Genomic DNA, 27,326 nt, shown 5'->3' with positions numbered 1-27,326 from the left:
ATAGAAACCTGCTTGTTATGTCCTTTTCATTTAGTGTTTCTCTCTCTCTCTCTTCTTCTTTTCCTTCTTCTACTAGCTAGAAAGACACTTGGATAACAACAAATTGTGAGTATCAATCTTCTTTTCTTTCACCCTCCTACACTTTCCATTATTGTTCTGCTAAGTTGTCTAATTAACTGCTTAGGGCTATGCATGAAAAAATAACATGCCACTACAGCTAATTATGGACATTGTATTTGTGAGGTGAAATAGGAATTTCAACAGCCAAAAAAGCCAGAGGTTCATTCAAAGAAACAGCACGGCTCCTTTTCGTCACATGAAGCCCAGTGTGAGGACTATATTCTATGCTCCAGAAGATTTGGATTTTGTCAACAGTCTTGAAAAAAATTGCACAGTTCTTTCTCTTGAGAACGTTCGCTGCAAGCAGAAAGGTATTTTAATAGAATTCACCCTTGGTATTTTATAGAGTGTTAAACTATAAGAAGAGAACATTAGCAGCAGCCAACCAGCTAAACTGTCTTTGCTCAATGTAGTATTTGATGTTAGAGGATTACACCCCAATTCAACTAATACAAAGCATACGAAGTCAATTAGGTTACTCACGTGCTTAGTTAACCCCATTCAGACATGTTATGCTGAATGAAAGCCTCAATAAATCTATATTTATCATCCCTTTCTTTCCCCCCTCAGAATAAATAAATCTAAGCATTGAAGCAGCGGCGGGAGTATTATGGAGTGAAGGGCTCAATCCGGTACCTCTGGAAAATAGTGGCGGGATCAAAATGCATACACAAAATTTCCACTGCTTGTGCAAATTGGGAACACACATCTAGGAACAACCAGTTGACAGGCAAATAGCCAGGCGCATTTAATTTGCTTTGAGGTTTGAGATTGCAGGTCACCAAACCGGTAAACAACCCGTTCTAATCCAGGCCCTGAATCAGAGATTTGCACGGGGGTCTTCAGTCTTTTGGGTGAGTGCTCTAACTCCTAGGCTGTAGGGTATTCTGAGGTGGACTGCTCTGCAGATGTTGCACCATGCTGAACACACTTCAGTCATCACTGAAACAGAGACTGAGAACATGAGAATGACATTTTAATCTGGCGATTCAGTCACTCACCCTGGAGCTGGGACAGCTGGATTCCAATCCTTACTCAAATGTATGCCTAGTGATTTATGCAAAGTAAAACAATATCAACAGGAAATCCTGAGAATAGGTCCCTTTCTAGCCAGGAGCCACAATAGCCTAGAGAATGGTCATAAATATACACCATGTGGGATATTTATGATGTGGGAGGTAGGAGATGGGGGTTCAAATTCCCTTAGGCTGAGGGAGAATTGAACTTGAATTCCCACATCCTGGGTCACTGCCCCAACCACTAGGAAGCTTCACCCTTTTCATGCAGTTATTAGAAGTTGGCTCTTCACCTTTCTTATACATCCAGAGCAAAACATGCTGTGCCAGGCTGAATGGACTATTTCATGTTCAACAAAACAAAACTGTATAAAAAAGAAAAAGCCTCACATTCAATTTGATCCAAACCATTTTTTCAGTTCTCAGTTGCATAGCTGAACTGGAAAATCAGTTACTCGTGTAGGTGTAGCCTTAGTCATGGGAACATTCAGAAATTCTGCTTTGGCCAAGAGTCTTCCCAGGCACATAAGTGTCCTCTGCTTACAGGCTAAATCATCTCTGGGTCTGCTTTCTGTTGTCTTAGAAGACATACCATACCAAGACAGCCTCTTTTATTTCCACCAAGAAGTTGCCATCTGCTTGCTGACCTATATGTGATGGGTTGGTCCCAGTTTTGTACTTAACTGGGGGGCCTCAGCAGAAAAGCCAAAGACTTACTGGGGTTGAATTATCCTCTCTGCCCTAAGAATACAGTGTTGCATGCAGCTTTTGATCGTAAAGGGGAAAACAAATGGGAAGTTAATTTCATTGAAGTTTTAGCATAATCCCTAATGTTTATGTGGATGAAACAGTTTTCCATTCAGATCCTTTTGACTCCACTCCTCTGCAGGAATAAGCCATGGCAGGTAATACTGATACTAGTTTTGAGGCATCTGGTTACATTTTTCATATCTAAACCTAAACTCACTTCTCTAATAAAATTAGAAGTGTGAAGATCAATTTCTTTTTCACAGAAAAAAAATGTCAGTGAAAAGACTCTGACCAATATAACATTTTGAGCAAATTTCCACATTTTTTCAGGAAACTACAATGCATAAAGAAACCTAAAATGTTTTTGCTGACAATTCTTTTAGTGGAAGTAGGGGTTTTTCCCTAATTTTCATGTTTTTTTTCCTGGTGTTAAAAATGGAGATAGAAAGTAAGTGAACAGGCTAGCTGGCTAGAAAGCCTTTGAGAAGAACAACTGCTGTTGACAGAATCAGAAAGGAAGGCACAGAACACTTGACCACCTCAGATGCAGAGAAGCTCTGTGGCCCAGTCAGGAGCTGAATCACAATCTCCCAACTCTCAAGCTATTTCTCAAGCCAGTAGACAGTATCCCATTCATCTCCCCTGCTGTGAGCTAGTACTGATTGTTTTTAATACAGCAAACTAACTCATAAGTTTGATAATGGCTTTAATTCTTGCAATTAAAAATATTAATGATTACATGTTGCAGTTTCACTGGGAATATCATTTCTATAGTTTGTACTGGCAGTACATGACAAATTCCATGTAAACAGTACATCCCTTTCTGCAAAATATTGTCAGTCATACTGGAAGTTAACAATGTCTCTTGAAGCTTTTGGATAATTTCAAAATACTATAGTGTAGATGACAGCTATAACCAGATAATTATTAACTTCTGAGAGCATGATGTTTACTGCTTACTAGGCTAGCAGTTATACAGTAGTTTCAGTGTTCCTTTATTTTTAATCTGTGATATGAGAAATCCACATTCTCTGTTTTCAAATCATAATGTCCTCCCACATTTATCAACATCTGGAATTTAAAGAAATGTTGAATCAGTCTTATTTTGCTGAATGCTGTTGCCTGGGAGTCATGAGCAGATGATGATATTAGTGTCCCTAATATCATCCATGAAATGGAATATTTCATGGTAACAGTTCCTGTGAGCGAGTTTTCCCTGAAACTGCAGTTTTAGGAGCAGAGGTGTACAAGTAGCTGAGTTTGCAGTCCACTGACAGGTGCAAAAATGTGACAAAAAATGTTTGAGTTGGTGATGTAATTTGAAAAAACTCAATATGCAAAAGCACTTCAAGCAAGACTTAGGCAGAGGTCACTTTAAGGTCCACTTTGCTACCCATTCTGGCTCCACCCTCTCTCAAATTAAAAAAGCTGCAGGCCCTGGGAGAAAAAATGGTGTGGTCCAAGATGCTGATGGGTTTAGGGACTCTTCAGTTTGGTGATTCATGGCTAGATAGCTCCAGAGAGGGTGAATGGCTGTAGAGGCTGTACAGAAGGCTAGAAGAGATGGAAGATCCTGGTGTCACAAGGAGAGTCAGAGGCTCAGGAGCAGAGAAGTGGAAAGTGGTTTAGGATAGGAGTCAGCAAACTTTTAGGAGCTGTGAGATGCTTTAACAGAGCTAGGTCTGAAGGTGGGTCATTGCTTCTGAAGCAGCTTACACCTCTGCTACAGTGTTGCTGCTGCTGCCACTGACCCCTGCTGGGTCAGCTTGCTGCCATATTGCTGCTCTGACATCACCTGCTGCTAAATTGGTGCAGACACCACAATTTTATGAGCCAGATTCAATCACTTCAGCCAGATTTGGTCAGTGGGACATAGGGTGTTGACCCTTGGTCTAGGGAATTTTGTGCTGAGGGTTTAATGAGGTCAACCTCAAAATGGAATAAGCTAGGACTCAGCATATAGAAGAGTGTTCCTGTTTAGCTCCACAAAGAATGGAAACTGGGATTCTCACAAACTGCTGGTATTTTGTGGAACCTGGGCTCAAAGACTGGGGTACAGTTTCAGGAACTGAGATGACCGGTGAAGAAGGCAGAGCCTAAGGACAGCATGACTTCATACTCAAAAGACTGTAGGCATGACATGGAGTACAAAGAAGGGGAACAGGAAAGGACTTTACCTTCTTTTCCAGGATCAAACAAAATATTTCATTCCTGAGGGGGAGTGGGTTTTATTTTTTGGTAGAACTTAGAAATGTAATATTATTTCAAATAAGAATGATCTAAAAGTTACATTTTGAAAATGTTGAATCGCTCCCCCACAGCCCCAAACCAAAACATGTAGTTATAAAACTTTGATCAGCTTGCAAAAGCCTTCTTTGGTCTGACTCTGCATTTTTTTAAGGAGTAGTCTTTCCCCTACTCCTAACCTCCATGCTCCAGCCAAAAATACTTCCTTTGCAAAAACAAAGGTATATGATAGACCAGCAAATGCTAAAGACTGCTCATAGTACAAGTTAAGAGAGACCACCATTGCTAATCTGCTTATTAGATGTCAGTGTTTTGGCACTTTCTTTTATATTACTCACAAGACAACATTTATAAGACAATAAGACTGGAAGAGGCTTTAGAGGCCACTTCCCCGTGTTGTCAGGACACCATTTACCCACAAATTCTCCAAACCTACACACTGCAAGGCATAGAACCAGAAACACCAAGAACCTCCTTCAGTATGCTATACAGGAAAGTAAAGGAGACAAGAGCATTGCCAATTCCCTGCCACTGTAATGAGAGAGATGTAATAGCTTTATATATATTCATATATATTCAGAAGCACCAAGGATAACCTCATATCACAGAAAAAAGCAAAACCCTTCAGAATCCTTGTCATTCTGATCTCAGAATAGGGGAATTCTTTCCTGCCCCCCAAATACAACCTTGAACAGAAGAGCAAGATCATCTAGCCAGGAACCACTAGGTTTTCTTTTATACATTATCCTATTTCCCTGTTTGAGAAGAGGGGAATTAAAGCCTTCCAGTTTAATTGCCTTGATTTATTGTTATTTATAAAGCAATCATCCAGTACAATCGCTTGATAGATCAGGATATGATTCCTTCCTCTCTACCACCAAGCTATTCCAATAAATATTCTAGCTCTTAGCATCATGTCCTGTGCCAGCATAACCCAGCTGTTTGATCAGCACATCTAGTTATTCTACATTATTTTCTTCTCCTTGCCCAGAAGATGCTAATATGCAGTTGTAGGGGACCCTGACTGACTGGGGTCCTGTTCTGCTATGGTAACTTAGCATAGCTGTTCAATGAAAAGTAATATACCTGTTCAATGAAAAGTGGCATAGCTGTTCATTGAAAAGTTTGTTCAACAAAAAACTTTTTGTTCAAGCCAAAAAGTTCAACATTTTTGAAAACAGAATTTTTCTTCTTTTTTTGTCAATAAGTTGTATTTTGCAGGATGATTAACTTATTTCATTTTCTCCCTTTGAATGGTAGGGGTCTGAACCTTTTGCATGGAGCCCCCAAAACCTGCTCCTACTTGTCAGCCCAGGGAACATTTAGGTAAATAATGTGAAATATGCAAGCCAAACAAGAGTCAAACAAGAATCCCAAAGCCTGATCTCCTGTTTCTACTAAGTAAAGACTTCTGATCTAGTTTTTATGCCGATGTGCAATCTGGTTGGTCATTTCTGGGAGATGGTTTTCAGTTGAAAACTGAATGAAGTGATGAGATTACAGCGTCAGGACATTTTTGAAAACAGACTTTTTCTTCTTTTGTCAATAAGTCATATTTTTCAAGATGATTAACTTATTTTCAGTTTTCCACCTTTGAGTGGTAATTTAGAAGAAGAGAAGAAAGAAGAAAGAGAGAAGTTCACCTCCCAAAAGATACTTGATTAAAAAATTGTATAACTGAAAATATGGATAGGCAGAACAAAAACTATTTTGAAATGCTAGCTTCTCTTTTTTCTGTCTTTGGACTAGCCCTATTATTGAACCAGTTCCAAAAGTCTGGTTGGGTGATCACAGTAAATTTAGTCATGTAATAAGGACTTTTAACCATCTGCTTTCATCCACATTGAGAACTAGAATGGAAACCTAAGGTTGTTTTTGGTGCTGGTTGTCAGGAGGCATAAAATATACAAGGCCTGGGACTGAGCCATTTTTTAAAATAAGTCTATTATGTTGTCATTCAGAGTCACAGCAGGGATGCGAAACTCTTCTTTGAATTACTGGGATGTCAGAAGCTCACTTACCTCGTGCTGCTTTCTGAAGGGGAAAAAAACATCAAAATGTACTTTCTTTTGATGTGAGCAGTCTTTCCAGACCTTTATTTTAGTGACAGATTAAGTCATTTGTGCAATGAACTCTGGCAATAGTATTAATACCACCTTGCTTGTTTTCTATATGCTTGTTCACTTTCATTGCCACTAGCATTGATGCCGGTATCAAATTCTCTTGATGCATTAGAGAGCATCTTAGCCACAACTGACTATTCCCTATAACCTCCCTCTCTTCCATTTCTTTTCACAATGAATTTCTGATGCACTGAGAGAGAGGAATGAGCAGTTTTCAGTCTGACAGGTATCATACAGGGGATAGCTGGTGGGTAGGCAAGGAAAAGTCACAGGGCACAGTCCAGTCACAGTGTAGTCACCCTTCACTAGACTATGATATATAAATCTGTTTTCTGGTCATTTATGATAAACTCCTGAAACTTCTGCACATAGGTCATCTGCCCAACTGCAATCTACTGTAAGGAGTTTTCCCTCCTACAACAAAAATATCAGCAGGATTCCTTTTCCTCTGCTAAGGTAAAAGACAACAGTATGTCCTCAGTTTTCTAGATGCTGGAAAGAAAATTATACATCACCAACACATACAAAAGCCATACTGGAATTCACAGGCATTGGGAGGAAGTGTCTTGTAATGCTCTCTTTGCTGAACTTTTGTATCATATGTTCTCCTGAGACTCATATGTTAAAGATGTCTTTGCTTTAAGTATAGTATGTAGATTATGTACAAAAGAACTGTGATCACAGGAGCATCTGCAGATTTTACCTGTTTGGGATTTACTCAGATGCTGTCTTTGCTTGAAGTTCATGTAGGTCTGCAGGTCCTGGGTTTAATTTTTGGTTATATGACTGAAGCAAATCCCAAACTTCAAAGTGGAATTCAGTCAAACTACTCAAATTCACCTTTATTATCAAACGCATAGATAAATTATGTGGAAGTTATGCAAAAGTATACCAGGTTTTCTAGCTGATTGATGAACTTTAGGACTTATAACAGATAAGATTAGGGGGAAACTGGTTAAAAATAGTCACAAAAACTGTCATGACAATTGCTGAGAGAAACTGAAAACACTGCTGTTCTACGGTTTTTAAAAATGGACCATTAAAAAAAAATCTGTAAAAATGTAAAAATGTTTTGTTTTCCTATATTGTAACTTTAGAAAATAGGAACTTTCTCTTTCAAAAAGGAAAATCTTTGATCCCACCACATGATAAGTAAACCAGCCCAAATTGGCAATAGGATGAGTAGGGAGAAATCCCCAGTGTTCATTGTTTGTGGGTTTTTTAAAAAACAAGAGTTTTGAATGAAACATACTTTGTGGCTGTATGTCTAAGTTTCAAGTTTGTAACAGATCACCAAATGAGTCAATTTCTATGGTCATCTCAGATTTGGATAGAAACACTTATCATAGGTTAACCATGAACACACATGGTATTCTGGCAAACATGCTAGTTTCACTTATTTTATTTAGCTACAGTCTGGTTTTCAGCACAGCACAAAAGCATTGGAAATATGTTCTAAATACAGGAGGGACAGATGGTCTCTGACATCATGAACTGGGAGTTTAGTGCCTATGGGCACCTATACATGTGCACTGGAGCATTCTGGTTAGCTCCAGTGTGCTGCAGTGTCTCGTATTCACTGCCCATGCATGTCAAAATGGTGATGGGGGTTAGTCAAAAAAGGTTTACTTAAAGCATGCACTGCCATTTTGAAACATGGGACACTGAATACACAAGACACTGCAGGCATTTTAATTAGAGCGGCTCCCAGGAGACACTCTAATTAAAAATGCCCCCACCTCAGGGCACCTTTAAAAATGCCCTTTGGTTCTATTTTTAGTTTAGCCTTACAGGTGGCCTTTAGCAAGGCACTTCACTTTTCTGTGCCTTGGTTATTCCCAAGTGTAAAATAGAAAAAAAACTTTAATTCCTTGGTGAAGTGCTGTAAAGTCTACTGGTAAAAAGAGCTGGAGAAGAGCTAGACATTACTACTATGGTTTGAATTTAGTAAAATTTTCAGGCTCTGATTCAAAGCCCACAGAGAGCAATGAAGATTTCAGTGGACTTGGATCAGGTTTTTTAGCATAAAGAAGCCCAGTGACTTCCATGGCTTTGTTAATATTATATTCATGCTTATTTAAACTGTTGAACAGACATCTGTGCAACTTTCTCTTGCTTTTTTATTTCAATACTCTCAGCCTACAGAAGGAAATAGATTGAATATTATTTGGGAGGCAGGGCAAAAGGGAAAATTTGTCTATAAAGTCTATGGGACAGGGTCCTGCTTGCTTTGCTGGGCCTTGCAACTAGCAAACAAAGGATGTATATGCTTGCAGCACTGGGGCATTCCCACAGGCTAGAAACCTCAATTCTACTCTTTATGGGAAGGTTTGCTGATTAGAGCACTTAACCCAATTGCATGGTATGGCCACTTGTATGCTGACAGATTTGACAAAGCACATAATGTTTCGCCCCTGCTTCAGCATCACCAGCATTTTACACAATTACATTGTTTTCCAGGTACATGGAGTAGGTGTGGTGAGTCTGGGACACCTAAAAGCTAAGAGAAGATGACAATGTCTCTATAATTCTCAGATGTATCCTATCCCTTCCTGTGCTATTAGGGCTCAGACTGATCATTGTGATTTAATTTTCAGTTTACGTTATTGTGTAACAAAGCCTTCCAACAGCAAAAACAAAGTGCTACAGAGCAGTCTGGCAATGAGGTTACTGTATGTAGCAAGATGTATACAAGTCTTACTGTGGCATACCTGAGTTTGTGTCGCCTGTGGTATACCTCATTTTATGTTGTAAATTGGGTAAAAAATATTTCTATGTCTCTCTGATGTTGCCACATTCAAAGATGTATTCTGCCAAATTATGCTACAGTGATGTGAAAAAAATCTGCATGATCTGGATGGAACTGCCAGACTCCTAGTCTAGGGATAGACATTCAAAAGCCTGAGCCTGAAAAAATTCAGTCTTTGCAGGTTAATCTAATCTGCAAAGCTTGAGCTGATTTGGAGGTGGGTAGACATTCCCTTTTCATTCCAGAAATGCAGGCACGTGCCTGTAGTGGCTCAGGTCAGAAGCTGGGGGTGATAAAGCATCCCTCCCGTCCCTTCCATAGTACTGAGCTGAGGGGGTGGGGGGGAAGGCCAGGCCCTGGCAGGACACTAATTAGGGAGGGGTGTAAACCCAAACCCTGCCTGCAGTCCCAGGCTTTTCCCCACTGGCTGCTCAAGGGGTGGGAGTGTTGCCAGACCCTGCATCTGTTGATACTGAGGTTTTCAATCTCTGTCTCCCTGCTTCTTCAGACTGTCTGCAACACAGGTCATTTCTAACACCTTTCTCTGCCTCCCCCCCACTTTGCAAAGACTGACAGATTGCACCCAGCAGGTTGTTTGTCAGAACAAAGTTTATCAGCCCATCAGGCCCTACAAAGTAAAACAACTCTCCCATTAGTCTCAAGCTCTTTTTATTTGCAGGGTTCATTTGCATTTGCAAGCCACTAGCTGTCTGCCTTTATTCCAGTGAAATTGGAGACCCAGGCAAACACCTCTCAACATTAGCTAGCATGGGGAGGAGGGAGCATTACCAGATGCTGGGTCCCAGCACTGGGGTCCCTGCTATGGAAGAGGAGCAGGAGGGGAGATCCCTGCTTGAGCAGCAAGTGGGGAAGGAGGAAGGGGAAGGGAGAAGCCTGGTAGCTTCTGCAGTCCCTCAGCCAGTCAAACAAATGATAGCACTCTGGCTAGGAAGGAGAGGGGCCAACCCTGCTCTGCTTCAGCAGAGATCCCCATCCAGAGCTACAAGACATCTGGGATGCTGGGGGACTCTGGTCTAACTTAAACCAAGAAGGGGCCTGGGACCAACATTGCATAAACCAGTTTAACCTAAATCAGTTAAGTCTTATACTACATTCAACATGTTTGTCTCAAACCTATTTCAGCCATTTTCAAACTGGTTTATGCACACAATGTCTGTTCTGTTACAGGTTTAAACCAGTTTCTGATCACTTAAATCAGTTTGTGTAATGTTTGTCCCTAGCCCTATAGTTGCAGCACATGAAGTGCTAAACAGTGACAGTAGTGAGATGCTTCAGAGAAAAGAACAGGGCAGGCTTAACATCCAGAAACAGCCAAGCACTTCGGAGCATGCTTGTGTAAATTTTGCACTGTGGGCACCATATGGGCCTCTGGACCTTCACACAAACAAAGCAGGATCTGAAACCTACCGGCAGTAAAACAGAGCACAGGGAGCTCTCAGCTAATGTGATAACAGGAGCATGCCGTACTAGTCAAGGCATACGTTTTAAAATGAAGAAGCCAAAACCAATTTAACTAGCTTGTTTGAGAAGACAGGAGTAGAATAGCATAAGGCATATATTGTGGAGAAATGCAGGTGGTCCAGGCTGCTTGTATCAAGGGAAAACTGAAGAAAATGTACTTTTTCAGTTCCACCAGTTTTGACCAGCACCTTTGAGCCACTCCTCAAAGAGCACCTCTGCTTGGATACATGGAACAAACTACAATCTGATGCCAGCTTGTGTGATTAAAACTGTGGTGATTAAACCCAGTAAGGACCCTTAGATAACACCATCCTCTGAACACCAGTAGGTTTCTTAGGTGCATATTATGGTGGGAGAAACGCTCTATAGCCTCTTGGTTATGACACTCCCATGGGAGTTCCAGGTGCAGTTCCCTGCAGGGCACCATCCTGACCCCCATGCTATGAAAGGAGTAAGTACAATGACTAGTTAGCTCATTACATGAAATAAAATAGCTTCAGTTGTTGAACCTGGCAGTCACAGGCCATAAGAGCCCCTGGCTAGGGGGTTGGAGATCCAGGTTCAAGTTTCTGCTCTGAACCAGGTCATTCTAATAGGTCTCAGATTTGTCCTCATGTGGAAGATGAAAAACTTTTGTAATTTAACATTTTTGGGGGACAAGAAAACTATTTCCAGCTTAGCTTTAGTTATAATTGCTGCTCCTGACTGACTGTGGCTCTGTTTATACCCCACATTTGGGAGGGGGGCAGAAGGGTACCACTGCTGTGTCTCACTTTGTCCACCTGTTCCTACTCTGCATGTGCCAAGCCTGGAAATGACATAGTGAAGTCAGTCTGACTATGTTAGAGGCAAGTCTCCAGGGTACTAGTGGAGGGAAGTGCCCTCAGAGCAGCTTTCACCACCTTATCTCCAGATTTGGCACATGGGGTGAACAAGAAAGGCAGGATGTACCAGGGGGTGACACTCCAGGAGTTCTAGGGAAGCTGCATAGGTCTTTCCTAGGAGTGGCATTGACTACTAAACTTGTAATCACCTTTCCTGCCCTGGATCAAATTTTTTTCCACTTACATGTCATGTCTTTTCTATTTAATTGGAATCTATGGGTAATCTTCGTATACGAGTGTATAGCACCTACTTGGCTTCCAGGTGCTACCGCTATATACATGTTTGGTAAAACAACAATGATAATCAAGAGAGAACTGTTTGGTGGCCCAAGGGGAAGGGACTGGATGGTTTTCTTTTTTAATAAGCATGTACTTTCAACACAAAACTGTTCTATGTCAGGGCTGGTGAGGGTTGATGGTCAGGGTTTGACACTAGAGCAGTAGCTGTCAACCTTTTCATCAGAGTAGACATTAAAAGTTATCCATGTAAGCCTACTTCTATGTTCCATGTGTATGAAATATTCCTATTGACTTCAATAGGGATTATGGATATTTAAAGAATGGAGGACTCAATCCTATTTTCAGAGTTAACACACAGAACAATAATAGAGCACTTATTCTGTTGCAGAGAACTCAGACCATAACAGGCCTGATTGTTTTTAACACTTTGAATTTGTATTTGAAATCTCTGGGCTTATCTTGTGACTCATATTTGCATACCTAACAGTGCTATCATTGTGTGGCATTTACCCCATGGCACCCTTGAAAAAAATGTCATGGCGCCCCAGGGTTCTGGGAAACCCTGATTGAGCATCAGTGCACTAGAAATTCAGGAGACAAGCAAGGGCAGAAGCCAGGAGCCAGACTAGGAACTAGACGTTGACTCAGCTAGGAGCTATAGAGGCATCTAAGGTGTGTTGAGCAGCCTGAAAATACTGAGAAGTCTGCTACTTACATTCAGGCAGGTATATAATCGGGACCAGCAGGATACTCTAGTAATCAGAGCCAGGTGAGAGCAAATTAGCCTGCATGCAGCCCTGATTTGTCTCATTCTATCAAGGTGCATCCACAAGTCCAATGACAGGTACTAACAATGCACCATAATTAGCGCTACTGTGCATTAGTGCAGATGAACGCTTTTTTAGACCATTAATACATATTACACTAAATCTACTGCGCATTAGTGCATTAGCATGGTTTTTGCCTGTGAATTAGTCTTCTGCGCATTAAGCCCCCAGAGACTCACTCTCTGCACAAGCTTGAACAAATATGGTAAACTCCATCCCCCAGTTTCCTCATCTATAAAATAGGGATATTAGCCCTTACCTTTTGATGGAGCATTTACATTCTGTGGAATAGGGAACCACAGAGGGTGAGCATCTCAGGTCCCAAAGCCAGCAGGCCTCCCTGGACTGATGAGCCACCGCCATTCCTCTGTCACTCTGGGGGAGGGCAGGGACCCAGCCTCAGCACCATTGAAGTCACCTAAAGGAGGGAGAAGAGCCCTGCCAGATTGCAGGCCCTACATGCCAGCAGGTTTCTATGGGCACGTGTTGCTCATGAGCGATGCCAAGGGGTATCCTTTGGCATTGCCCCTTGGCAAGGTCAGTCCTTTTTTGCGAGTGGGGAAGTTCTTTGGGGATTTTTGTTCTGGCTGTGGGGAGCAGAGGGAAGGACTTAAGTTTTTTTTGTGTGTTTGCTTGTTTTTGGGGGGCGGGGGTTGGAGAGGAAGGGAATTACTTCACCTTATCTGGAGGAGAGGAAATGTGGCCTTGAAGGGAAGGGTGGGGAATCTTTCCTAGGGATGATGTGAGGTAGTGAGGGTATGCAGGAGGGGAGTGGGGATAGGGTAGGAAAAGGATTCTTGTAATTGGGTATCAGTGACAGCTGGGAGGTATGGTTAGGACTGGTGGAAGGGCTTGCTTGTGTTGGGGTTTGGGTAGAGAGGCACTGGTTGAAGGGCCTTGGAGTGCTGGGGGTTTTGGGGTGTTGTTTGAGGGTGGTTGTTTATTGTAAGCAGGTCTGAGCCTTTTGGATAGAATGGAATAAGTCTAAGAAATAAAAAAAACACAGTAACAGTGGTCATATAAATACCTTTCAAAATAGGAGACCCACCTCCATAGCAGAAATTTTTGTGGTCAAGTCTCAGTGAAGGGGCTGACTAAGAAGCCAAACACTCTCCTGGTTTTACAGGTGGTTTCTCTACATGAAGGGTTGATACATTTAACTCTTCTTATGCTGTAAGCTTTCTGAGGCTGGGCTCATCTTGTGCATCTGTAGTGCCTAAACACAAGGCCATGGTTATAGAGCAATAGCCCGTATAAGCCCCAAATAATTTTAAGAAATCACTGAGGAGTAGGTGCTGTTGCTCAGGAAGTAGCCATCCATTTTCCATGTAAAATGGGGGCTTGGTCCTCACAGTTTTTGATCTGGCACCATGTACGAGTGAATAGAAGCATATTAAAAAGTCTGTAATGTTTACCCTGCTAATAGTTTGCACTTCTACTGTGCCTACCAACAGAGGATCTGTTTCCAAACACTAATTAAGCCTTGCAATGCCTCCTCGAGGAATCTGAATGTTGCTTTCCCCTTAATACGTGGGAATCTATGCTTCTATTATGGTAAGTTACTTATCCAGGGTCATGTGGGAAGTCGATAGCAGAATTAAGGGTGTAACCCAGATCCTTTGCCTCCCTTCCTGCTGTCTAACCTCAAAGGCTTTGCTTCTCCACAACCCTCCTTAAAATATTCATTTGCATGGGTAAGAACACCACTCCCTTATAGGCTATAATAGCACCTAGGATCATTTTGTAAGGGGAGCATTCCATATAGCATATAGAGGTGCTTGATACAGTGGTGTGCTCTCTTGTTACAGCAGAGAAATGACAGTTTAAATGCCTGTCTAGACGAATTGCATTTAATACTGTCAAACTTCATGACAGAAAATACAGGAATTATTTGAAATTGCACATCAAACACTATTCTGAAGTCAGCTAGTACCAATGCCTGCCTTCTGTAACACAGGGTTATTTAAGGGATGGGGTAAAGGTCTCTTGTGACTACAGCTAGGTGGTATCCATAAGTAAGTCTCAGCAGAGAGAAAAATGGGTGATTGGTCCCCAAGACTCCTTTTGTTCTTCAGAGTGGGACAGCAAGAAGGAAGCTAATATGACTGCCACCTGTCCATCAGGAAATTGAGAACATTGGTTTCCATAACTAGAAAGCACCTTTCAAAAGTATCATAAGACTGAACTAAATGGGTACCATCCCACTGCCATCAGAATGCTTATGCTCCTACCCAGTCAACAAAAATTGGTCATGGCCTTGTACAACAGCTGTCATCGCAGCTTGAACCGGGAAGCCTTCAGAGCTAAAGACATGGGCACTTATGGTTTGAACAAACAAGACAGCTGTTACACTTTGTGGATTGGATACAATAGTAATGTACACTTTGTCAGGGGGATTGCCATTCACAGCAGTGCAACATGGGTGTAAGGCAAGACCTTTCTGAGCTGATAGCATACCAAATTAGCATTCCATTTGCAGAGGTATAAATGGGTAAATGAAGTTCATTGCAATAGAGGTTGGCCCTTACAATCTCATATTCCTTCCTTTAAAAATACAAAGGAAAATTGCTTATGAAATAGTTTGTGTAATTGGAATTGCTTCTGTGTGTTAATGTTTCCTGTACATAGTGAATATCAGTGGCTAAAACTGAGGGTCTGTCAACACTCTCACTATAATCCATATAGCAAGCGCTCTATTTCTTAGCTTCAGAAGCTGTAGGCTGAAACTCAGCAACACAATCTTGACTAAAACGTATGTTTTTATTTTCTAAGATTTCATGAAAAATCTCTCTCTTTTTTGCCCATTTCTCTGGTATTTTGTAGATGGAAAAAACAGAAGTCTGCTGTTACAGATGCTTCTCTGGTCCTTATGTAACCAAAAAGAGTAGACAGACTATTTAAAGGCAAATGTCATTAGCAGTGTGGGTTTGTATCTGACCCTTGTTTATTTTAACACAGCTTTTGCAGTGTAAAAATGTAGCAGTTGTCTATGTACACTGTCAAAGTAAAAGGCAAAATAGCTCCTCTCAGTCCAATATATATCATGTAAAATGAAATAGTTTTTAGTTAAAATGGCATATCTTTCTCAACTCTGCAAGGCTATCTCTGTCAAATTGACAACCTGTGATGTGGAAATAAAAGCACACATCTCAGCTGCCTGTCTGTCCAGGTCACTGAGCTTACAAAGGGAATTCTCAACTGTACAGGTGCTGGCAAAAATCTGACATGTGAAATGGGTGAAGGGAGTGAGAGAAAGAGAGAAGCATATGTCACATGGCAATAAGCAAACCACACTGCTGGCTCTGCTTTTCCCTAGCCTAGTCTATCTCTGTCCTCTAGTGAAAAGTCTTCCCGTGAAAATGGGATTTTGGCTTGGCTGTGCGTGTGTTCCTGCTTTTCTGTATCACTCTCACTCTTCTCCATTTGCTGGAAGAGTGGAACCTCTCATCCTTTTGTTCCTGTGGGGTCTGCTTTCCAGTTACTTTTGTACATGTGCTTTCCAGTACCGTAGACAATTTGGCAGGACAACCTGTGGGAACCAGATAAAGGAGGCATTTGATGATAACTTAACACTGGTTCAAAGGGACAAATCAATTGGTCTGAGTAACAGATCACACAGAAAACACAGAGCTCTGACACTGGTCACTGCCTTTATCTAGGTCTGAATGCAAATGGCTGCAATTTGGATGCTGAAGGGGAGCAGGTAATATTCCTCCTGTGTGCTAATGGGAGCTGATCCCCTGGTTTTTTGAGATTCAAATGTAAATAGCAACAAACTATGGTAAATCAGAGGATTTGACTCTCAAAACCAATCAAAACCCATCCTGAGAGCTGGAAGATTTCACATGCCCATGATTTTCCCTTGAAAAGGTCACTGGTATTGGGTAAGGAGAATTGGAAGTGTATCCGTGGGTCCTTCATAACTGTAACTTGAGACAAAGGCCTGACAACTCCTGCTGAGGTATGATAAACTATTCCATGTTACAGAAATTTAATAGGAATTTACCAATAAGGCCCTACGTGAATCTGAAGCCCATGCCTGCATGTGCCAGAGGTCACAGCTGAGTGAATATAAGTTTCTTTTCTGTCTGTCAGATGCCTAATATGAAGTTCATTATCATCTTCCTAACACTGAATTCAACCTTTGTGCTTTCTTGAGAGCTGTGGTCAAAAACCTGGCAGGGCCTCCAAAACTTGAGTGAAAAAACCGAGCGACACATGATTAGACTACAAAGGAGGCCACTAAATGGGACCTACAGGATCAGATCCAAGGTCTGCCTGGTCCAGTGTCTTCAACCTGACAGTACACAGCACTAGATACCTCAAAAGAAGGTGAAAGAAATGCTACAGCAATTCCTACATCACATGTATCCCATTGTATCCTAGCTCCCAATAGTTGGTAAGTACATTAATTACTAATGTGTACAGTTAAATATTCCTTCTAAAACATCTTTTTTTATTTCTTTTATTTTTGTCTTAGCTATTTCAAGGCTGGATTGAAGCCAAAGGTAAAATTAATCCTATTTCCTGAAAAAATACAGGTTTGGGTTGCTAGAAATAATCTGCAAGCTTGCATGGAATTTTTTTTCCAGTGAAAAAAAATTAAAATATATAATTTTGGCTTTCTTGAAATGAAGCATTTTTTACTGTTTTACAGTGAAAAATATTCCATTTTGAAATGTACCTATATTTAGTTTAAAAAATGGTAAAAGCCCTCCCTTTCCCCAACTCAAAGACACTAACATGTAATTCTGTCTGAAACAACTATCTTCAACTTTTGCTAGCAAACCAAAAAATCTACTTGCACAACTCTGTTCTGGACATTCTTGTCAACCATATAAATGTCTGATGTCCAAACATTCCTTGAATCTTATGAAGGTTTTGGCCTCAATAACTTTCTGTAGCACTGAGCTTCACTGTCTATTTTATGTTTTGTGTGAAAAAAGTATTTTTTTTTAAGCACACAAGTCACCAACCCCACTTGGAATTTCAGAGATTATTTGACTATTTCATTTGAATAAACTCTTAAGGCTACAAGGTACCATACTTTCCATTGTTTAAAATGGCCTATGTTATGCAAGCTTTAGGTACTATGGCTGACATGGTCTACTAGATTTGGCCTCAATATAATTTTCCATGTAGCAGCAAGGTTGTGAAATGTCACCTTACTACAAATGATTCCTTACTCATATTGAAATAGTGAGGCTCAACTTTAAATATAAAAACACATCTATGGAGTCAGAAGAAAGCACGGCTAAGCTAAAGAAAGCAGAAGTGCTCGACTACAATACATGGGCTAAGTACAGACAGTTAAAAAGCCCAGGGATGAATTGATTCAGTCTTTGCAGGATAGTCTAATTTGTAAAGATTGACCCAATAAGCAAATAAACAGACATTCACTTTTGATTCAGAAAATGCAGCCGCATGCCTACAGTGGCTCAAGGGAAAAGCTGGCAGGTGCTATAGCACAGCTCTCTGGCACATAGCTAGCATGGGCTATATGTTTGCATCCTCTTCCTGCTTCCCTCGAGGTCTCTATGATTTTCAGGCCAGACTCGCAGCAGGACTCTGCAGGGTTGCTTGCTCATCACTTCCTCTTCCTGCTTCCAGGTGCCTCTGGGATTTTTAGTATACAGTCACAGCAAGCACTAAGTAAGTAGGGCAGGGCAGCTCCATACTGAGGGAAAGGGAAGTTTAACGCCCCTCCCTGGCCCCATGCCCCACCAGGGGTTTCCTTGAGGGGAAGGGGAGGGGCAGTGAGCCAGCCAATGAGGCCCGCGAGCCAGCCCTCACTGCTCCAGCTAGGGAGCAGAGCCAGCCCTGCTCTCTGGAGCAGACAGCACACAGCCCAGGGCTGTAAAATGCTAGGATGCTAGGGAACTGATTTAATTTGAACCAGGAGGGGGTCTAGGAGAGAAGTTCCATAAACTGGTTTGACCTAAATCAGTTAAGTCTGATACTACATTCAATCAGGTTTATCTAAAACCAGTTAAGCCATTTTGAAACTGGTTTATGTGCACTGAACTTCTGTTCTGTTCCAGGTTTAAACCAGTTTCTGATCACTTAAACCAGTTTATGTGTAACTTCTGTCCCTAGCCACACTGCCTTGGGCTTATAAAGTGGAATTCTGTGTAGCAAACACACACGATGAAATTGTTCTCTTCATATCTGCTGTGTTCTTCTCTGGGGTGTAATCTATATTTTCTTTATAAATCCCATCCTGTTCTTAGTGGCCTAGTTACTATTTAAAGAGTCACAGGCCTTGTGCAAAGTGATGTATGCAAGGTTGAATTTGTATGTCAGCAATTTTTCATGTCACTTCCTGGTGTGGAACAGGGATAATGTTACCTAACCTCATTACTTCATGCAAAAAACAAAATTGTTAATGGCATCTTGAAATAGGCAAACTAACTCAGTGAATGATCCGTTCAGACCCAGTCGATAAAATAATAAGTTAATTACTAACAATGAACTAACATAATTTATGTTTGTACTGTTATTGCTGGCTGAACATTTTTCAGTGGAAATTCAGTGGAAAACCTTGAACCCTCAGTGACTTCCATATACTTTGGAAGAGAACCATGGTAGGCTGAAGAATGCCAGATCAAGTATCATAAAAATAAAATGGTAAGAACATTGGGCACTTAACAGAAAAAGATAAGCATGGGAACATATTGGAATGAGGGGGTTAGAAATTGTCTTATGTCTTACATTTGCTTCAGCAAATTCAAGGCTATAACTCCACTCTGAAGAACCAGGACCTGGTACATTTATTTCTGCAATGTTCTTTTCTATGAGAGGCAGGAGAAATCTTTTTTTTAAGTTACAAAAATAAATTACTCCTGGGCTTCATTCTTCTCTAGGGAGAAGAAAGGGACTGTCCACCCCCATCTCCTACACTGCAATGTGACCCCTCCAAATTGAAGTGAAAAGGTTGATGGCTGCTTAGCTGTTGCAGTGCTTAGTGGTGACGTGCACAAGCAAATGCAGATAGAGCAAGCAACAGTAACAGATAAAAGATGGCAGTCAGATACTCCACATGGGACTGGAGAAGCTCTCATGGCAGCCTGAGTTCCTCACAGAGGAATGCTAAAAGCTTTTTTTTATTCTTATATGAATCAGATGCTGAAGTAAGGATATAATTAGCCTTCCTTTGAGCTGTCTGCAGGATGCTCTCAGAGAGAGGGACAATGATTTTCTGATAGCTCCCGGTTTCGTGTGTTTTTAGCTAAGCGTAAGGGAAGCAATAGGATTTTAAACAGGCCATGGGCTATGGGCTTGCAGTAAGGGAGAAAGCATCACATCCTTGCCACCTTGTGGTAGTCAGTTGAAACTGCAATATCTAAAATTTACTGAGAGTCCTGTATATTTTTGTGCTGCTTAGTTGCTTGCCTTTGATTTCACTGGGGAAGAGGATGCTCTGGGAGCTGCAAAACTGGGCATGGGATTTAGCCAAGTATATATGCAAATGTCAGCTCTTTGAAATAACAAGTAAAACAGCTTCCGTAGGCACACAGTATAACAAGGCACCTTCTGTAGGCACACCGGATCTAATACTATGTGTGATCAGTGCAGTTTTGCTACAGGTGGTTGCAAGGGGGGTACTTAGGATGGAGGGGGAGAAGAAAGGAGGGCACTATTTCAACTACAAAGATCTAGTGCATTCTCATATGTGCAAGGTAGGAAGGCTATGTGCCTTGATGCATCTGGCTATCAAGTGATCACAGAACCCCATCACAACATTACTAGTCAACCCACATAATTCTGTTTTTATGATATGAACAAGATTTGGCCATCCATTGGTTACAAATAACCCCTGGGTATTTTGATCTCAGTTTTATTTAGGAATAGCTTGGCATGATTCAATTAAGCCCCTAACAAAAGTGTCTACACCACATGCTAGCACCGGTTTACCTTCAATTCAGCATATTTACCGAAAATGGAATTGCTCTATTGACTATGAGTTTTCCATACTTGCTGAGCTATACACCACAAGATGACAGCGGCCATCATATCTCCACACCGGATCTGAATTTTATTTACATTTTGATATCATGAAATAAATAAGCTTTATTTGTTAACAAATAATCCCAATGCTGCAAAACTGGTTTCTACTGCATTCTGGCAGTGGCGCACTGGGGGGAGCAGGGTGCCAGCCTGAGGGGAGGCACTGGCCGGAGAGGACGGGGCACCTCCTGCATTTTGTGTTTCACCCATTGTCCTGCTTGACAGGTTGTGATGATCTTCGGCCATTCTGGCTGGCGCACCTCCTCTGCAGCCAGTGTGCCATGGTGGTAAGTCCCCTGCGGAAGTGCTGCAGAACGGGGGGCAGGGCCCTGCACAAGCTGATTTGCCTCGGGCCCCACTCCATGTGTGAATCATCCTGGGGGTGGGGTATAAATGCAGGCATTGACCACCAGGCACCGAGGACCCTTGGTATACCACTGCATTTTGGGAAGGACTCCATTTCGTGGGTGACAATGGATTTTAGTAATAGGACCCTTTTGAGTTCTACCCCATGTTGTTACTTGGGCAGCAAGCTCACTCTGTCCAGAGAAGAAGGACCACTTGGTACCCCATTTAAAATCCTATCATACTGCTGGAGAGAAGTAACGTCTTGGTCTACAATCAGGTTTGCCCTTCCCCATGCACAACTCCATCATCCCCATCAGGGAGAATGTTAAATACTTCCAAAGGTCAGTTTTTCTTTCCATTGAGAATGGGCCAAATTATACCATATCACAGAATTTTAAACCTCTCTTACCCCCTGCTATTCTCCTCCCCCCACCAAACTATACAACTCAGAGAAAACACCCCATATCTCCTTTTCAGACTGTACAAGATGACCTCCATGCTATACTCTCAGAATAATGCAATGTCAGGTGAGAGGCTAGAAACAAGAATGAAAGTTTCTAGCTGCTCAAGTGCCATTTGATAGAACTATGTTATCCCCCATAACCCTAAGTGATGGATGCAGAGAATTTTATATCAAGGGACAAAAATATGACTGGATTCCCCATTTTCCCCACCTTCTTTTCTTTCCTTCCCCTTTTTGAGAAAACAGATTCTGAAACATGAGGTACTTCTTTATTTTTTTTTAAGGGGAAGCATTTTCATGAGAGTCCCTTTTGAAAATCTGGGCATCTTGTCATGAAGTGGCAGGTGCAGAGCCTTACTAAAACATTTGCCTCTTTACAGGCCTCAGCACCACCCAGCTACACAGAGAAGCACTCCCACTGGGTGTGGAATGGGAACTATAAAGTTATCACCAAAATCAATCAAGAGAAGCAGTCCTGCCTAAAGGGTGGGTGTCACTTTTCATTGGTTGGCTCAGTGTTCCTCTACTAAGCAGAACTCTGCAAATGTTTCTAAATTAGCTGTTTCAGACGGGGGAGAAATAGGTTAGCCAAGTTTTTCCCAGAGTTATCTGATGTTTTTACATGCCTTGCCTTTTCCTGACTTCCTTGCCTTAAGAAAACAGCTGCCTTTGGCCTTCTTAGGGGAATTTTAATGTAACAATATTTTTTAAAGAGAGTCTTATTTTTTGTAAACCTCAGCTGGAGGGACAGGTTCTCTTTGCTCCTCCATCTCTGCAACATGCAGAGACATGGCATGAATCCAAAGCTGCTGCTCCTAAGTTTCCTCTTTAATTCTTCCGGGACAATTCTGTTGCTTTGGATTTTGCATTGTTCTAATGTTCTGGAAAAATGTCATTTAGAAAGCTTAGCTTTCTGAAGAAAGTGCATTTGAGTTTCTTAAGCAATGGTTATATTATATATGGAAGTCTGCTGAATACTGTGAGATATTTCTTCTTCTATGATTATTTGAAGCCCTAAATGAAATTGTAGCTTCATTGCACCAGGTCCTTTATGCAAATGGCAGGAGATGATCCTAGTTCCAAATAAATTTGGGACAGAATTTTTACAAATATTTGGGTACCCAACTCAATGAAATTAGTAGAAGCTAAACACCTACAAGCATTTAAATCTAGACTTTGTAGACATGTCAGAGAGAAGCTGGGAGAAATGACACTATTGTAATCATTCTAACACTTCAGAGATAAAACCACAATAGTGGGTCTGATGCTCCATTGCACTGGGCTCTTATTATGAGTTTGGCCAGGATTTTTCCATTGGAATGATTTTTCTGGTGGGAAATACATACAATGGGATATCAGGAAAAAACACTTCCAGAGTCATCAAGACCTATATGATCATGCTAAATATGTAGACAGAGACAGTGACTACATAAAACAGTTGCAAAACTGCATCATGTCTTCCACTGCCATTTGCTTTGATCATTGACTACTCGTGGGGAAAGTAACAACCAGAAGCAACAGCAGCTTCTGGACCACTGGTAGTGACAGTGGCGGCACCAGGGGACCTTCTCTGGGGCTGATATACTGATGCCCTGCTCACCTGTTTTGGGCCAACCGCCTGCCTTTGTGCCTTCCACACTTTGTTGTTATCTAATTAATGGATCTTAATTAGGAGGGAGGCTGCCCATTTCTTGCCCCGATGCCAGCGGGCGTTATCTGTGGGTCCGTTCCTCCCCTACACCGCAGCCCAAGCCTCACAGATGGCATCTGCAGATGTTAATGTCCCCGGCCTCAGCCTGGGCCCCAGAATCCTCCAGTCTGGACCCCCCCTGGATCCCTCCACTCAGCCGGCCTACTTCACCTTCATTCTAGGCTGCCTGTCTCCCTGATCTGTTCCCCCATATGGGTGTGGTCCTCCTGGGACCTTCGGCTACACTGGCCCTGGCCTCACCTCCAGGCCAGTCAGAAACCCAGGCCCTCAGATCTGGGTGTCCCTAATGGTGGGCCCCTGGCTCTTTGACCCTTCCGGTTCTGATCCCAGCATTGACCAGTCAGGGGATTTCAAGACAGGTTTCTGAGACTAAAGCCCCACTCTCACTCCTGGGTCTGCCTTCTGAACCCTACTAGCAGGTAACCCACCCAGTTGTGAGAGCTGGGGTTAAGGCGCTCCTACTTGCCTTTCACCGGGGTGGTAACTGGCCTGGCATTTCCTGGGGGCTCCCACACCACTGAGAGCCCCACCAAGCCACCCACTCCTGGCAAGGTGCACTGTTAGGTCATGCCCAGGACCAGGAGCCTCCTGCACCATCCCCTACAGCTCATGCCCTTACTTCCAGAATGATACAAGAAGCCTTGCAGCCAGGCAGTGTTGCTTCCTGGCCTGCCAGCAGCAAACTGCCCTGTTTATGTGGGCAGCCAGAGATCTAAAATGGCTGCCGCAATCAGGCACCTGCTGGCTGCTTGGCTCAGGTCTTAAAGTGACAAAAATCAGTGCTTTGGACTGGTACTCATCCCCCTCCATCACCACCCTTCATTATTAAGCATTGTGCCATCCATTCAGGAAGCCTGAACTGGTAGAGGACAATGGGGCCTAAATTTCGTATCCAGGACAGAAAGACTACATGTGCATTTCAATCAAAATAGAAACTTCATTCAAAGAAAATTCCTGAATTTTCAAAATAAAGCCCTGTGTTAGAACAAATGCAGGTTTGGAGTTAGCATGGGACAGATATTCTGAATTTCTTACAAATGAAACAAAAAAGACATTGAGAAGCACATTTCATAAATAGGCTTAATACATAACTCAATAAATTGAGTGAAACAGACAATTCTTGGATAGGCTCTGAGGTGAATCAAGAATGACTGTTTTGTAGATTTTCATTCTCTGATGCCTCTGCAGACTATAGTTCTGACTAAGTAAAGCATTTGTGCATATCACTAAGTTTAAGCAGTCCATAAACAACAGAACAGTTACTGCGTCTTTACATGTGCTCCAGGGATGGGGATGAGGACACTTTAATTAGAACAGCTCTTGGGACAAGCTTTAGTTAAACTGCCCCCACCGCCGTTTTGAGATGCAGGGACACTGAACATAAGAAGCACCAAGGCTGCTAGAGCATGCTAATTAGCACACTTCAGCAGATTCGATTAATCGGGTCTGCTCCGACATGCTGTCGGAGCATAAGTGGTACAGGTCTACAGGCACCTTTAAGCACATACTTAAGTGCTTTGCAAAAAATAATAGGTTCCAGAGAGAATTTCCATTTAAACACCTTCCATTTGAGTATTTCATGAAAACAGTGGTAAAGGTACATGATTTAAAACCTTCTTAAGAAAAAAAGACCGGCTTGGGAGGCAGGCGAGAAGTCATTTTTGAAACCCATTCAGAATTTACTTGAACATATTTTTATCCCAAATCAAAGTACACACCTGAAAATAAGACACAAACAGGTAATTCTGTGTCTTTCATTATGTGCCTTAGCTATGTCAAGACGGATGTCTGAGGAGAAATGTATATGCCCTGAACATGCAGTTCAACAGCTATTTGACTGGATAATTGATTAAATTGGTCTTTCTACAGAGGTTAAAAGCAGATCATGGGAGATTTTTAATTGAGCTGTAAGTACCTACCTATTCACTTTGTTGGTGGGATAAAATAATTAAGGCATTGGTACCAGGTTTAATGGCTCCAAGGAAAACACCAGTAAAAAGGAGAAGATGGAAAGAGATCAGAAGAAGTAGGGTCAGAAGATCAGAAGTAGGGTACAGAGTGGCTGTACAGTCTAAAAAGCACCCAAAAGCACTACCAACAAGGAAAGCCCACTTGCTCAGGCCAGATCCTTGCATGCTAACTCCCAGAAATGAGGAAATGTAGCTGCCTTAGATGGGCGCTGCATACATACCCAGAACCACCCTTGGGTACTCTGTTTTAGGAATGCTTATTGATACAAGCTTACCACTGGTCTAATGTGGCTTCATTTCCTCCTTTCAGGGATTCGATTCCTGCGCTGGAGCAGCAGTGAGTAGACATGCTTCATGGAGCTAGACATGTTTGTAGCACAAAGGTGGTGTAGGCATGTCCTCTGGGTCTGCCTCGGTGCCCTAGAGGCCCTCCTGGTTGTAGCAGTGGCTGGAGTTGTCATGGACTAGTTTGCTACTAGTGTCCCAGCCTCATCCACCTTGATGTCCTGCCCAACTAACACAATCCACTCTGCACTGCTCCAGTTAAGCACATGCTCAAATATTTTGCTGAACTGGGGGCTCAGCAGCAACTGTTAGGAACTGGAACTCAGAAGAAAAGTATTGCTAGAAATGACCAAGAGAATGACAAATCTTGGAATGACTCCACCAGTAGAATTTCAAGACTTCCTAGACATACAGGAGTCAGAGTGTACCTCACCTCTGTGTATAAAGGTAAAGAATGGCGAAGAGGTGTACTTGCTAGCCATGTTGGTCTGAGACAAGAAGACATACAAAAAACTAGAGCTCTTGGTTCCAAAACAATACCTTTTATTAGACCAACTGGGAAATTGCAAGAAAATTGTCATTTCCTGCAAGCTTTCAGGATCAAAGTCCCTTCATCGGGCTCTGGGAAAGGTATAGGTGGTACAAGATGGTAAAAAGTCCCCATAGGTAGGGAAATAAGCTTCATTTCCGCACAGAGGGAGCTGAAGATGGAAGGGTATCTCTCTGGGTCCATGGGAGTTTCTTTCTGAGCTGTGCTGAGTAGCTCTTTGATGTGTAGATCAGGTAGAATTCCTTCCCTGGAGGTGTCAGATGGCAGGCAGGGAGGTAAAAAAAAATCTTTTTTGTTGTTTTGCAATGCAGAAGGCACAAGAATCTACCTTCATCTCTTCAGTTACTGTTGTGGGGCACAGTCACAAGTTTCTGCTAGTGCCTTCATTGGCAGTAGCTGCAGGAAAGGAGCAGCACCGTACCTAGGCTCCTGGCAGGCGTGGGTGAACTTTTAGTATCATGCCCTCCTTTGCCAGAGATGATAATAATAATAATGATGATCAGACAAAAAAAAATACTGTTTTCTGGCACCCTTTTTGTCCGCGCCCCACGCAGCTGCCTGGTTCGCCCATGCCCTGGAAAGGAGATGGGAAGGGATGAAGCCATGGCCTAGCTGCAACAGCCCACATAAGTGAACCCAGACAGAGATGCCCTAATTTCCAGAGTGACACAGTAGTTCCAGAACACCTCTGGCTATAAATAACTCCCAGAATTTAGCCTGGTATTTTTACTCTTAATTATCCCTTGTTCAGGAATTCAGCCTGAATTCCTGAATTGTTTATATATCTTGTAAAAGGCTCTGTGTGTTAGAAGCAGGAGTGTTCAAAGGCAGACAAGGTTATTTGGGTAAATGTGTGTTCAAATGCATTTTTAACCTCAGCTTTGGTCTAGGTGGATTCACACCCTCCTGAGTTCCGCTTTGTGTTTCAGATTTTAAAGCCCTGTCAACAGTAGAGACATTTTCTAAAAACTTCCTGCTATTCCTAACATCAGCTCAGCTTCATGTTAACAACCCTAGAAGCCCTAGGTGATCAGCTACCAGCAGCACATTTAACACCCTGTCAATTACACCTAGTAGATTAGATTAGGGTTCAATGGCATGGTGTTAAAAATGCCTGTGGCAGCTGGCAAACTGTCTGTCAGAGAGCCCCCAGTGTTGCAAACAATAGAGCCTCTATTCCACAGTGCAACATTATTTGCTTTGTATGTTCCACATGTTTTATAAAGTGATTATTCAGGGAGGATTTAAAGATCTTTTACCTTATTATTAGGGAATGAGTCTTAATCCTTCTGCCTATAAAAAACCAAGTACCTTAGTATCTCAGGTCCACCTTTGTGGACCTCCAAAGGTGAGGAGCATTTTATGTAGGAGTATGTGTATTTGTATAAATGGCCTAAAACAGAGATGCTCAACACCCAGCCCACAGGCCAGATCTGGCTCATGGAGCCATATCATCCAGCCTGCAGGGCTCTCCTAGGGTCTGTAAATTTGATGTTGGGGGATCAATGGCAGTGTTAATTGCAGCTCCTCTGCTGCCAAAATTCTTGACCCCTG

General features: G+C 42.1%; 1 long non-coding RNA gene across 1 annotated transcript; it reads left to right on the top strand.

The window, feature by feature from the left end:
* The first annotated feature begins 8,011 nt into the window (after positions 1 to 8,011).
* On the top strand, positions 8,012 to 26,042 carry LOC109319506. Its single transcript, XR_002103524.1, has 3 exons — positions 8,012 to 8,023; positions 9,178 to 9,186; positions 25,918 to 26,042. It is a non-coding gene; the product is annotated as an uncharacterized LOC109319506 (long non-coding RNA).
* The last annotated feature ends 1,284 nt before the right edge of the window (positions 26,043 to 27,326 follow it).

Source organism: Crocodylus porosus, unplaced genomic scaffold, assembly GCF_001723895.1.
Source record: "Crocodylus porosus isolate Cpor-Errol unplaced genomic scaffold, CroPor_comp1, whole genome shotgun sequence".
In the NCBI taxonomy this organism is placed as follows: domain Eukaryota; kingdom Metazoa; phylum Chordata; order Crocodylia; family Crocodylidae; genus Crocodylus; species Crocodylus porosus.
The sequence above is the reverse complement of the archived record's forward strand: the minus strand, read 5'-3'. Positions and strand labels throughout refer to the sequence as shown.